Raw genomic sequence first — 12,811 nt, 5'->3', positions numbered from 1 at the left:
AAAGTGCCCAGTCCAAATCTTGATGGGGATCAGATCTGTCTCTTGATAAGTATGCAGAAAGAGGCATCCTTGCCACCTCTCCTTCTCTGCGTCTGTTAAAGAGTATGATTTGTGCGAGGCAGACATTTGCCAGTTCTGCCCAGGACTTTCTGGTAGGACATTCTGAGAGTGCATTAGTGCTCTCATCTTGCATTTCAGAGAGATATTTGTGCATTTTTTGAACATCTTTCGTGAATGGCATCAGATTTGGGGCATTCCATTTTGCTTCAGCGATATTTCTCAATGCTGTTGCGGATACCAATGCATTCCATTTTTCACTGTGAACTTCTTGAAACTCAGAGGCTTGCCGAACTAACTCTTGGTCATCATTAATGAGCCCATCAACTTTCAAAAGTTTGCTGACTTTTACAAGAGCGTTCCCGAGTTTTGTTGCTAGTGAGGGGATCTTAAACTTGTTAGTCGTTTTTTCAAATCCACACGTCACCTTGACGGCATTTATCACAGAAAAATAGTTTTGAGGATTGATTAAATCCCTCATTGTTTTTAGTTCAGTGTGGCATTTTCTGGCATTACCCAACAGTCGGCCCAGTTCACGCATCTTTTCTCTGGTGCCCTGTTGATTCTTAGCAGACAGACCACCTTTATTGAGCATGTGCTGCCCAAATTCGTGAATCACTGGGTCGTTTCTGACGATCTCCGTTACAGGATCATAGTGCATGTCACTGATGACCTTCCATAGCATCTCGCTCATATGAGGAGGCACAGGTCCAGTGTACATACACAAAGATTGAACACGAGTCATTCCTGGTTTTGTTTTTTTTGATTCAGGCTTCAGTTTACAAACACGTACATGTCGCCATAACACCTTTCTTGAATAGAGCCCTTGGCAATAAGCACAGTGCATAAAATCGCTTCCTTGAACATCTTTTGGGGGACGTTTTGATGGAACAAGTGTTCCTTTCCCTGACTTCAGTACAGAGGTGTTATGAGCAAAGTTGCCTTTGTTGCGGAGAAAATCTAATTGGCTTTTTCGTTCCTTTGAACCTTTTGGGAAGCTAAATGCTTTAGCAACTTCGACTTTATCTTTGTGTGCACTTTCAAGATGCCTTCCAATTTTGGAGCATGGCTTTTTGCAATAGAGACAATGATTTCTTTTATTATATACTCTTTTACCTTTACTTTTCAGGTAAGCAGGAACAACTACATTGCTGTCATGCGTAGCCTGGCTTGAAGTGGGTGTTTCCTCAACAGTAATGTCAGAATCACTGCTGTCTTGTGTTGGATTGTCGCACACAGAAACAGTTTCCTGTCCAGAGACGCTAATCACATCATCAAACAGGAGATTCCGTTTTTTGCTGGCAGGAGCATCACTGTCCAACTGACAATCTTGAATAGTATTGACGTCACTGCGATTGACATTTGAGTCTTGTATTGCATTGTCAGACACAGAAACCGGTTCTGGGGCAGAGAAGTGTTCCACACCATGATCCAAGATCCATTTCCATTTTTTGATAGGGGTAGCATTATTGCTTAATTCAGAATCATCTTCAGTTTGAGAAGCTGGAACATAGAGTTCTTCACTGTCGCACTCAGAGAGAGATGAACTGTCAAAAAGTTCAGTGTTTTCCAATGATGTGTCTATTATCTAGTAAGAAAAGTCAGATAAGAGTTATGAGACGTGAAAATAATCAGACAATGAAAGTGCAGAGCTGAAGCCAGTAGGAAACTTACAAGGATGCTTTTGGTCCGTCGTAGTTTTGGGATGAAATCTTGACTTCCATGCTTTAAAATCTATGAAGAAAAATACCAATCAAGAGAATAAAGAATAATGATGATTGGATGTTAATGTCACTCTTGCTGACAAACCATTAAATAAGACAGTCCTAAATAAACTGTTAAGATTTTGGTAAAACCAAAGTAAGTTCCTCTAAAAAGAATCAGCAATTTCTATGAAGCTTTCTTGAGATGTCCAGGTTTGGGGAAAAGATAATCATTCTTGAACTTTCCTATACTAAGATATCATGAAATGTAAAACATTTCACACATTAGACTAGGTACTGCCCTGCAACAATCAAGACATCAGACTCTATTATTTTTAATTAAAGTGAAAAGTCAAACAAAATCATAGTCATTTAACTGGAATCGCTTCGCTTCATATGATTAACGTTTCTTACCAAATGTTAAAACTACCAAAAGAAAGTTTGTGAAATCATTTGTAATAGACAAGTGAACAAACTGGACCGTACACAAGAGAAAAAGCTGGTCAACCTATAGTAAATATCTCACATTGATTGACAAGCTATTAAAAGAGCTTCAGACACACACCAAGTTATCATGCAGCATGGGGACATTTCACACATCAAGGTATCATGCTACATGAGGACATTTCACACACCAAGTTTTCGGAAAATGCAAACTATTACTCAAATACACACAAATAGCTTTATGTTAAAGGTGTTTTGTGGGGACTTCCGTTATTGTTCCAATTTGTAGAAAGTAATAGACCAACCAACACAGTTGGTACACTTTCACATTTGTGACTAATGTCGACAACTCTTCTGTCTTTCTGGTGCTGTATTTCAAATCGTGCTGTCTTCTTCCAACACAACATAAATGGCTTGAAATAGCTCGTTATGATGACCCTTGGTCCGTGCACACAAGAGAAAAAGCACCAAAATAGCCATCATCAACTTTTACATTTTACATTAAGTGAAGAAATCAACGTACCTCCTTTTGAGCAGGACCTGCCTCTGTCCCGCTCTCCTCCAAGATTTGGTCAGGGGTTTTTTCAGGCCTCTCCTCATTCCCACCTTCAGTCAACTGTGAGAACACGTAAAAAAGACAAACTTGCAATTATAACTCCATTATTGTAGAATGTCCCCCTTAACCTACATGGTCTAGACTAGAGGTGGCTCTCCTGGTCCAAGAGTCTCACAAGCAAACACATTTTCAATGTCTTCCCACTCAAAACAACTGAACTCAAAGAAATTGGACATCCAGAAACTTTAGACAAGGCCAACTAACCAGCCAATCAATGCTCTGAAGTGTGCTGGAGCTGGGAGACACACCACACACACACACACACACACACACACACACACACACGCACAGTAAAAACCATGCAAAACGGTCATCCTCCAGGATCAGGGACCCACATCTTTTCATCAAGACACATTTCAATACCAAAAACATTTGCCAACACTCTGCTCCCCTGGTAACAACACACTACCAATATCCAGTTGCGGAGCAGTATTTTAAAACTGGTCAACCTATAGTAAATATCTCACTCTGATTGACAAGCTATTAAAAGAGCTTCAGACACACAGCAAGTTATCATGAAGCATGGGGACATTTCACACACCAAGTTTTCGGAAAATGCAAACTATTACTCAAATACACACAAATAGTGTTATGTTAAAGGTGTTTTGTGGGGACTTCCGTTATTGTTCCAATTTGTAGAAAGTAATAGACCAACCAACACAGTTGGTACACTTTCACATGTGTGACTAATGTCGACAACTCTTCCGTCTTTCTGGTGCTGTATTTCAAATTGTGCTGTCTTCTTCCAACACAACATAAATGGCTTGAAATAGCTCGTTATGATGACCCTTGGTCCGTGCACACAAGAGAAAAAGCACCAAAATAGCCATCAACAACTTTTACATTTGACATTAAGTGAAGAAATCAACGTACCTCCTTTTGAGCAGGACCTGCCTCTGTCCCGCTCTCCTCCAAGATTTGGTCAGGGGTTTTTTCAGGCCTCTCCTCATTCCCACCTTCAGTCAACTGTGAGAACACGTAAAAAAGACAAACTTGCAATTATAACTCCATTATTGTAGAATGTCCCCCTTAACCTACATGGTCTAGACTAGAGGTGGCTCTCCTGGTCCAAGAGTCTCACAAGCAAACACATTTTCAATGTCTTCCCACTCAAAACAACTGAACTCAAAGAAATTGGACATCCAGAAACTTTAGACAAGGCCAACTAACCAGCCAATCAATGCTCTGAAGTGTGCTGGAGCTGGGAGACACACCACACACACACACACACACACACACACACACACACACGCATAGTAAAAACCATGTAAAACGGTCATCCTCCAGGATCAGGGACCCACATCTTTTCATCAAGACACATTTCAATACCAAAAACATTTGCCAACACTCTGCTCCCCTGGTAACAACACACTACCAATATCCAGTTGCGGAGCAGTATTTTAAAACTGGTCAACCTATAGTAAATATCTCACTCTGATTGACAAGCTATTAAAAGAGCTTCAGACACACAGCAAGTTATCATGCAGCATGGGGACATTTCACACATCAAGGTATCATGCTACATGAGGACATTTCACACACCAAGTTTTCGGAAAATGCAAACTATTACTCAAATACACACAAATAGCTTTATGTTAAAGGTGTTTTGTGGGGACTTCCGTTATTGTTCCAATTTGTAGAAAGTAATAGACCAACCAACACAGTTGGTACACTTTCACATGTGTGACTAATGTCGACAACTCTTCCGTCTTTCTGGTGCTGCATTTCAAATTGTGCTGTCTTCTTCCAACACAACATAAATGGCTTGAAATAGCTCGTCATGATGACCCTTGGTCCGTGCACACAAGAGAAAAAGCACCAAAATAGCCATCAACAACTTTTATATTTGACATTAAGTGAAGAAATCAACGTACCTCCTTTTGAGCAGGACCTGCCTCTGTCCCGCTCTCCTCCAAGATTTGGTCAGGGGTTTTTTCAGGCCTCTCCTCATTCCCACCTTCAGTCAACTGTGAGAACACGTAAAAAAGACAAACTTGCAATTATAACTCCATTATTGTAGAATGTCCCCCTTAACCTACATGGTCTAGACTAGAGGTGGCTCTCTTGGTCCAAGAGTCTCACAAGCAAACACATTTTCAATGTCTTCCCACTCAAAACAACTGAACTCAAAGAAATTGGACATCCAGAAACTTTAGACAAGGCCAACTAACCAGCCAATCAATGCTCTGAAGTGTGCTGGAGCTGGGAGACACACCACATACACACACACACACACACACACACACGCACAGTAAAAACCATGCAAAACGGTCATCCTCCAGGATCAGGGACCCACATCTTTTCATCAAGACACATTTCAATACCAAAAACATTTGCCAACACTCTGCTCCCCTGGTAACAACACACTACCAATATCCAGTTGCGGAGCAGTATTTTAAAACTGGTCAACCTATAGTAAATATCTCACTCTGATTGACAAGCTATTAAAAGAGCTTCAGACACACAGCAAGTTATCATGCAGCATGGGGACATTTCACACATCAAGGTATCATGCTACATGAGGACATTTCACACACCAAGTTTTCGGAAAATGCAAACTATTACTCAAATACACACAAATAGTGTTATGTTAAAGGTGTTTTGTGGGGACTTCCGTTATTGTTCCAATTTGTAGAAAGTAATAGACCAACCAACACAGTTGGTACACTTTCACATTTGTGACTAATGTCGACAACTCTTCCGTCTTTCTGGTGCTGTATTTCAAATTGTGCTGTCTTCTTCCAACACAACATAAATGGCTTGAAATAGCTCGTTATGATGACCCTTGGTCCGTGCACACAAGAGAAAAAGCACCAAAATAGCCATCAACAACTTTTACATTTGACATTAAGTGAAGAAATCAACGTACCTCCTTTTGAGCAGGACCTGCCTCTGTCCCGCTCTCCTCCAAGATTTGGTCAGGGGTTTTTTCAGGTCTCTCCTCATTGCAGCCTTCAGTCAACTGTGACCACAACACATGAACACAAGAAGACAAGCATGCAATTATCATTTTATATGTGTACACAAAACAGAAGAATCAAAAATGCTTGCATGTATAAAGTTGGAACACTTTTGTATACAAATGAAAGCACAACCAGTTTCAAAACTTTTATATTCAGTTTTTTCAATAGCAAGCAGAGAAACATACTTGTGTGCGCCATGGGCAGTCTCCTCCATAATTGTAAGTAATTTCCTCATCCTCCTTTATGTCTCTCAGAGCAAACAGACATAGGTGTGGGCTTCCTCCAACATCAATTTTTTTCATTTTACAGTTTGGCCTCAGATGGTCATCATTTACCAGGCGACCAAAGGAACCATCTTCTCTTGACGCGTCAATGCTTCAAAGACAGTTAAAGAAAGAGGAAAAAATTACTTGTTTTCATTCGCCTCCCCCTTGGTTCTTCATGGCACAATAGTTCGCCACCCTGTTCGCATTGAATGTATGATCGTTTAAAAAAAATAAAAATTACACAAAGAATTGAAACAGTATTGAACCTTGTCTTGTGACTCTGTTGAAAATGGAGAGCTTACCAATATCTGATGCCTGTAGCACATTATGTTTAACACATTGCTTCCAATGGCTGATAAATCATCTATGGAATATTATTACTAATATGTATGTCTGTCTAACCTACAGATTAGTTCACTATTGTATCCAAGTACAAAGACAAAAAAAAAAAAAACTATCAATAAACTGAAGCTTGAATTCTTACCACCACATTTTCCCTTTCCACTTAAAGGAAAAAAAAAATACATCACACGAGGGATGGTAAAGATGTCTTCTCCTTTGTGCTTCATCTTCGGGAATCAAATCTCCCTTGTATTCTACTATAAAATCCCCTTTCAGAACTGAACTTTTTGCAAACAAACCACGCCCTGCAAAACAAAATGAAAAAGTTTTCAGTTAAAACTGGAAACTAGGTTCATCGTATTGACAGTAATTGCATTGGTCCATGGTAATATGTTTCAAAGATCGAAGTCAAGTTTAAATGATAGTGTTTTACTAAGCTTACTGACTTGCATGGTGCTAAAATGAAGGCACGTTATATAAAAGGATATATAATAACAGATTTATATAACTTCTGTGCCCTGCCGTTATGTCTAATTTTCAAACTTTTAGTACAGTAGTCATGAGAGTCTACCCTACATCGATGGACAGGTATCCCTTACTAGTCACAAGTTACAACCTTACAAGCTGGATAACAATATTAGGTATTTTCTGGAGGGAACGAAACCAATACAACCTAAATGATTAAAACTTGAGATCACATGTGATGTCCATGTGTTTTTATTCTAAACAGTAGAAATGATCTATAAAGACTGATTTTATAGCCATACCGTTGACAAAATCTATGTAGCGGATATCAAAAATCCATGTTTTGTCCGTCTTTGACTGCACGTGTTGACAAGCATCTTTTAAGGGGCTTGTCCTTAGTGGCATTTCAAGCTGCAGGAAAAAGTAATAAAATACAAAATAAGGAATCAAATGGTAATTTTATGAGTATACAGGACAAAGTATCAGCAAATGCAAAACAAAACCCAAATGTTTATTTGAACTGAACCAAAATAAATGTTGAGATTCTAATCTCAAGTTCGATTTTAGCTTGATCTAACCTGTAGTCAAGTATTATATACATTATCTGTCATAAACAGAGCACAGCTAAAGTACATTATAGCCATAAAATGGTAGTCAAATAGCTCGTGGTAACTAGAATAATTACTTTACAGTAAAGTCTGGATGTTTTGTAATAAGATTACAATCCTTTATTACATTTGACAACATTAATTAGTTTAATTGTTGTTCTATATATATATATATATACACATACACACACGTTTTTGACTTTTTAAAGCAATTATCATTGTTTGAAATTAAAACAAACATTGTATTTTTACCGATATCACATACATTTTTTAAATTAGTGATTAAGCCCTATGCTAAAATTTTTACCCAGGCCCAAGCAGTTTCTAGGCCAGGGGTTGGCAATCCTGGTCCTCAATGGCCACAGTCCCACACAGTTTGAACATGTCCTCACTTAAACACAGCTGATACTAATGATCAGACTTTCTGCAGAGCTTCGTCATGAAACACTCATTAAACTTAGGTGTGTTGGAGCAAGTAAACATGGCAAACATGCAGGACTGCAGACCTCAGGGACTAGGAATGAATGCCCACCACTGCTCTATGAACACTCCTGGACACAGAGCTATCAGCCCGCAGTTAAAAGTCTTAAAATTAATACAAAAAAAAAAAAAAACACAATTCAAAATAATTGATATCTTACACTAATGTCACGGGCTGATCTTAGTTAACCTCAAGCAAATAAAGTAACAAACATGGTAAATTCCCAAATGTACAACCTATAATGCTGGTGGCCAAAAAGCTCCCAGCAAGCTGACAAGGTGAATCACACATGTTGCAGCTGCATGCTTGCTTCATGCTGCACCTCCCCCTCCCCCATGCAGTGCCAAGCTGCTCATTTGCAGCCTTGAACCAATTATCCTCAAAACAAGTGTTAAAGTTTCCATTATTATCCAAATGCTGTAAACATACCTCTTATTTTCCACTCATGATTTACAATTTTTGACAGTGACTGGAAAAAAAAAATAATTTTAATTACCTGGCCTTTAAGTTGTTAGCAAACAGTTGCAAACTACTTTAAACATGATGCCAGAGACCAAAAATGAAAGAAATGCCGAGTTAAAGATAATTAATGTTAGTATTTCAGGACAAAACTTTAAACTTACCAATACTGGTCCTGTTTGCTGTATCAGCTCCTCTGGTAGCTCACGGCCTGCTGCTGATGGTGACGGCAGGTAAACGTTAAGCTCCAGTTCAACAGTTGACTTCCTCTCACGGTTTCACAGTAAAAGCACATCACAGGAAATCATGATACTAAGGCAATATTAGTGATCTCCATCACATGTGCTGCAGTTTATTTTGTCTTATCTATCTGTGTTGTGTCCTGTAGCTTTACAGCAAGTTATTTCCCAGTCATTCTGGGTGACATTTATTGTGCTCATTTGATTCTTACTTTTTTTATACAATACAATTTAATTCGAATGACAAAAGAGAGTAACGTGGTATAGATTATACACACAAAAGATTAATGTCCAGATATTTAGTAATTTGTGCAAAAATCTGAATATAGTTTAATTTTTCATTTCTGCTGGGTGATGGAGGAAGTACTATATCAATCAGGTACTTTCTGCTGGGTGACAGAGGAAGTACTGTGTCTACCAGGTACTTTCTGCTGGGTGACAGAGGAAGTACTATATCTACCAGGTACTTTCTGCTGGGTGACAGAGGAAGTACTATATCCATGCCTGCAGTACACAGTTGTTATTATAGCACTGTACTGGCAACCTGCTTTATCTCAATAATCACAATCATGAACATGAAGGAAATAATACATTCTGACTCATGATTACATCAAAATATATCAAATGTTTTCATGTGAATTCTAACTGACAGGCAGGTTGAAACCCAACAGACACCAGGACAAACCTGCTGGAGCTCCGTCTTTCTGAGAGCCTGGAGAGACGATGTGATAATTCAAACATCAAAAACAATCCTCACTCCCATCCTCATCTGGAGGAGTTCCTCTTCTCCACTGGATCAGGCTTCAGGTTCCTCAGTAGTCCTGGATTAAAATAGTGCATGGTGTTAGTTTGAATCCACAGCATCCTCCAGTAGAACCTCCAGTATAATGGGTAGAACACTTTAGTGCAATTCAGACAAAACACTATGGCCAGTAGTACCTTCACCTCTCAGTCAAGTTAAATAGTTTTAAACATGATCTTTCCCCTCAGCAACAAATATAAATGTACATGAACACTGTTAAACTTACACAAAAACATTTATATCTCATGTTTAACCACAGTAGAGACTCACAACCAGCCTTGTCTCAGTCTGGATCCACAATCTCTGAAAACGTCAGAACAAATGTTTAAGTCAGCGTGATCTTGAAATTTCAACCTCATAACAACATTTTAAACAACTATATTCTCGCTTAAAACACTCTTAAAACTACACTCTGTTAAACTATGACGATCATATTTCAGATTTTTTACGCACCATTGTGTGTTTTCTCCTCCACGATCTCCTCCGGCATCTCTTGCCAAAATGCATTATGGGTAAATTGGCTTCCCAAGACTGCACAGGTCCGTTTCGATGCATCCTCGAAAAAGTGGGCGGAGCGAGGATACATCCGGGTATTCCATGTGTACTCGGTGAGAAACAGCCTAAGAATTGGAACAGTACTTGGTCTCCCACTGACGATGTTTCACGGGTACACGAGAGCACAAGTATGGACAGTATGGGTATTGGAAAAAGGCCATAGTCAAAAATGAAGAAGAAGAAAGTTGCAATGCTACGTGCAACATGCTACATGCTAAAGAGCTTCAGGGCACACATAATAGTGATGTTACACATGATTATAATCTGAACAATACACTCATTAGCAAGCTGGAGTGTGTGTGTACAGCGCATGGTAATGAGTAAATAAAACCTAAGCCTGTAGGTTGGACAGGGGAAAAAATGTTTCGGTCTGTTTGATGACTGAAGATTTACCATTTTTTGAGTCATCCAAAATTGTTTATTTGTGTTCTGTGTTGCTCTTCAGTTTGCCTAAGTTGACTTTCCCCAATAGTATCTGCTCATATTTTATTTTTATTGAACATCAACATATGCTTGTTAGTTTTAAACAATAATTATGGGTTCCAGAAACCCTCCCTGTCTATACTGACTAGCACAAGCTGCTGTGCTATTCTCTTCTTTCATGAAGAACTATGATGTATCTGACAGTTTACCACTTTTTTGTATTAATCAAAAGCATTTTACGCTTATTTGTGGTCTGAATTGATCCACATATTTCCTTATTTGGATTTTCCCTGAGTATCTGCTCAAATGTTTTGCTTTAACACTAACATGTGCTTGTTGCATTTAAACATTCATTATGGGGCCCAGAAACCCTTCCTTCCTGCATTCTGACCAACACATGCAGCTCAATTATTCTCCAACTTTCATGAAACAATTACTACATAATATATTATGTTTATTTGTGGTCTGTGTTTATATCTCCTCGGTTGACTTTTCTGAGTATGCGCTGAGAAACAGTTCTAATCAGTTCTCCACAGCATTCAGCCAATCTAGTAACATTCCTGGGCCTCTAAATAACAATATTGATGGTCTCAGATAATGGCGTGACTCCACCTGCCAATCTATCATTAGGCTCCCACAAACTGCATGATTCTCGATTATCGGTGACAGTCAGCGAGAATAGTGAATAGATCCGCGGTCGCAGCTCAAATTGTTGGGCTTTGTGCGCGGTTTTGAGACAACCCAGCAAGCCTGCGACAACTATCAGATTGTGTCTGATATTTGGGGAGTTGCAGCGGGAGTTGCTGTGGGCTGCAGCTTCATGGTGAGCCTCTGTGAACTGCACGGTGAAGCCGCAGCCCACAGCAGCAGCTGTGATCACGTCCACTGGTGCTGCTAGCTACAGCCTTCACAAAACAAACTGTTTTACATTGAGTGTGCATTATTGGAAAATGAAAGCCCACAACAGTAGATGCTAACGTAAAATGCTAGTTGATTCTAATAGATGCTTACAAGACTTACTTCAAGCTCCTGTTGCAACTTTACCCTCCAGGTTGTCCTCTCTCTTCGTGTCATGACCATGTCTATATTCCCCTCCTCTTTTTGGGGGATTTCTTTTCAAACACATCGATACCATAACTCTGAGGCTTCATTCATGCGTATGTTTATATGAGCGCGGTGGTTGCACAATATGCTCATATCCATGCTATTTAGCCTGTCAGATAGCAACATCACTGTGTGAAACACTGAGCGGGGGCACACAGATAAACATCTGCCTGAATCAATGCACTCACTCTCATGTTTATTGATACTTGCCTAGCCTAGATATTAGCTATGAGCTCTGGAGCATCTCCATGGCGACAGACGCATGAGTTGCCTCTCCCATCCGCTTTGTATGGGACATTTTGTCATAGTTTTTTGGAATTTATTCAAAACAGTTAGCTGTTAACATCACAAAATCTAATCGATTGGTCCTTGGATAAGGACAAATTGTCCATAAAGATTTTATGCGACTTGGGTGGATAGTTTCTGAAAAAAGTTAGTGAAATGCATACATACAAACCAATAAATAAATACCCACTGCCAAAAACATAACCTTCTCACGAGTGACGAGAAAACAGACTCCTTGAACTGACTCACAGGTTTTTGAGTCGTTCATGCAAGTGAATCGGTTGTGTGGGTCATTTGAGTCATTTAATTCAGCTGCGCATGCGCACCATTTTCACCCACTCCAGGACCTAGACGCTCAGCTGAACTGCTACGAACCACGGGGGAACATCTTGTATAAATGCTAAAACACTTCTGAGGAAAATAAACATTAAGTACACACATTAGTAGTTTTTAGTGGCCCTTTAGTGGTACTACGAAGCTGGATTTTCTCTAATTGAGATAACTTCAAGGATTAACCCTGGGTTTAACGTACTGCGACACTCGCTCACTTTTCACAAGGATAAATCACCGTGGTAAATGACGCTCAAAGTCTAACCTGCTCCAGAGCAGAATATGTTCTCAATAAGAGGTCAAAGCCCTGCCTTCTGACCAATCAGATCTCTAGGAAAATGACTCGCCCATTCTTAAATGATGGTGACTGGTGGGCAGGTTCAGCGCTGAGCTGCAGTGGAGAGATGAGAAAGTAATTGAGAGCCATCTTTTTGACATAATAAAGTAAATCCTGGTCTCTGAGGCTCTGAAGGAGGTTTTTATTTTTGATTTGTTTCAAGTCTGTTTATCTCCACGAGGACTGATCCGGAATAATGAGGTTAATGATCACACCTGATAGAACTGCAGAAACGTGAATTTATGGAACCAGAACTACTCGTGTCGTCACGGTGATGAATTAATATTCCAACATAAAACACAAAAGAAACTCAGCCCCAAAACAACTGGATG

At 39.5% G+C, this 12,811-nt stretch overlaps 1 long non-coding RNA gene across 1 annotated transcript; it reads right to left on the bottom strand.

The window, feature by feature from the left end:
- Positions 1-1,460: 1,460 nt before the first annotated feature.
- Positions 1,461-2,798, bottom strand: LOC308128368. The gene is made up of 3 exons (XR_013936560.1): positions 2,728-2,798; positions 1,732-1,791; positions 1,461-1,645 (listed from the first exon to the last, which is right to left on the bottom strand). It is a non-coding gene; the product is annotated as an uncharacterized lncRNA (long non-coding RNA).
- Positions 2,799-12,811: the final 10,013 nt, after the last annotated feature.

This window comes from Lipophrys pholis (genome assembly GCF_963383615.2).
Source record: "Lipophrys pholis genome assembly, contig: SCAFFOLD_24, whole genome shotgun sequence".
Taxonomy (NCBI): domain Eukaryota; kingdom Metazoa; phylum Chordata; class Actinopteri; order Blenniiformes; family Blenniidae; genus Lipophrys; species Lipophrys pholis.
The sequence above is the reverse complement of the archived record's forward strand: the minus strand, read 5'-3'. Positions and strand labels throughout refer to the sequence as shown.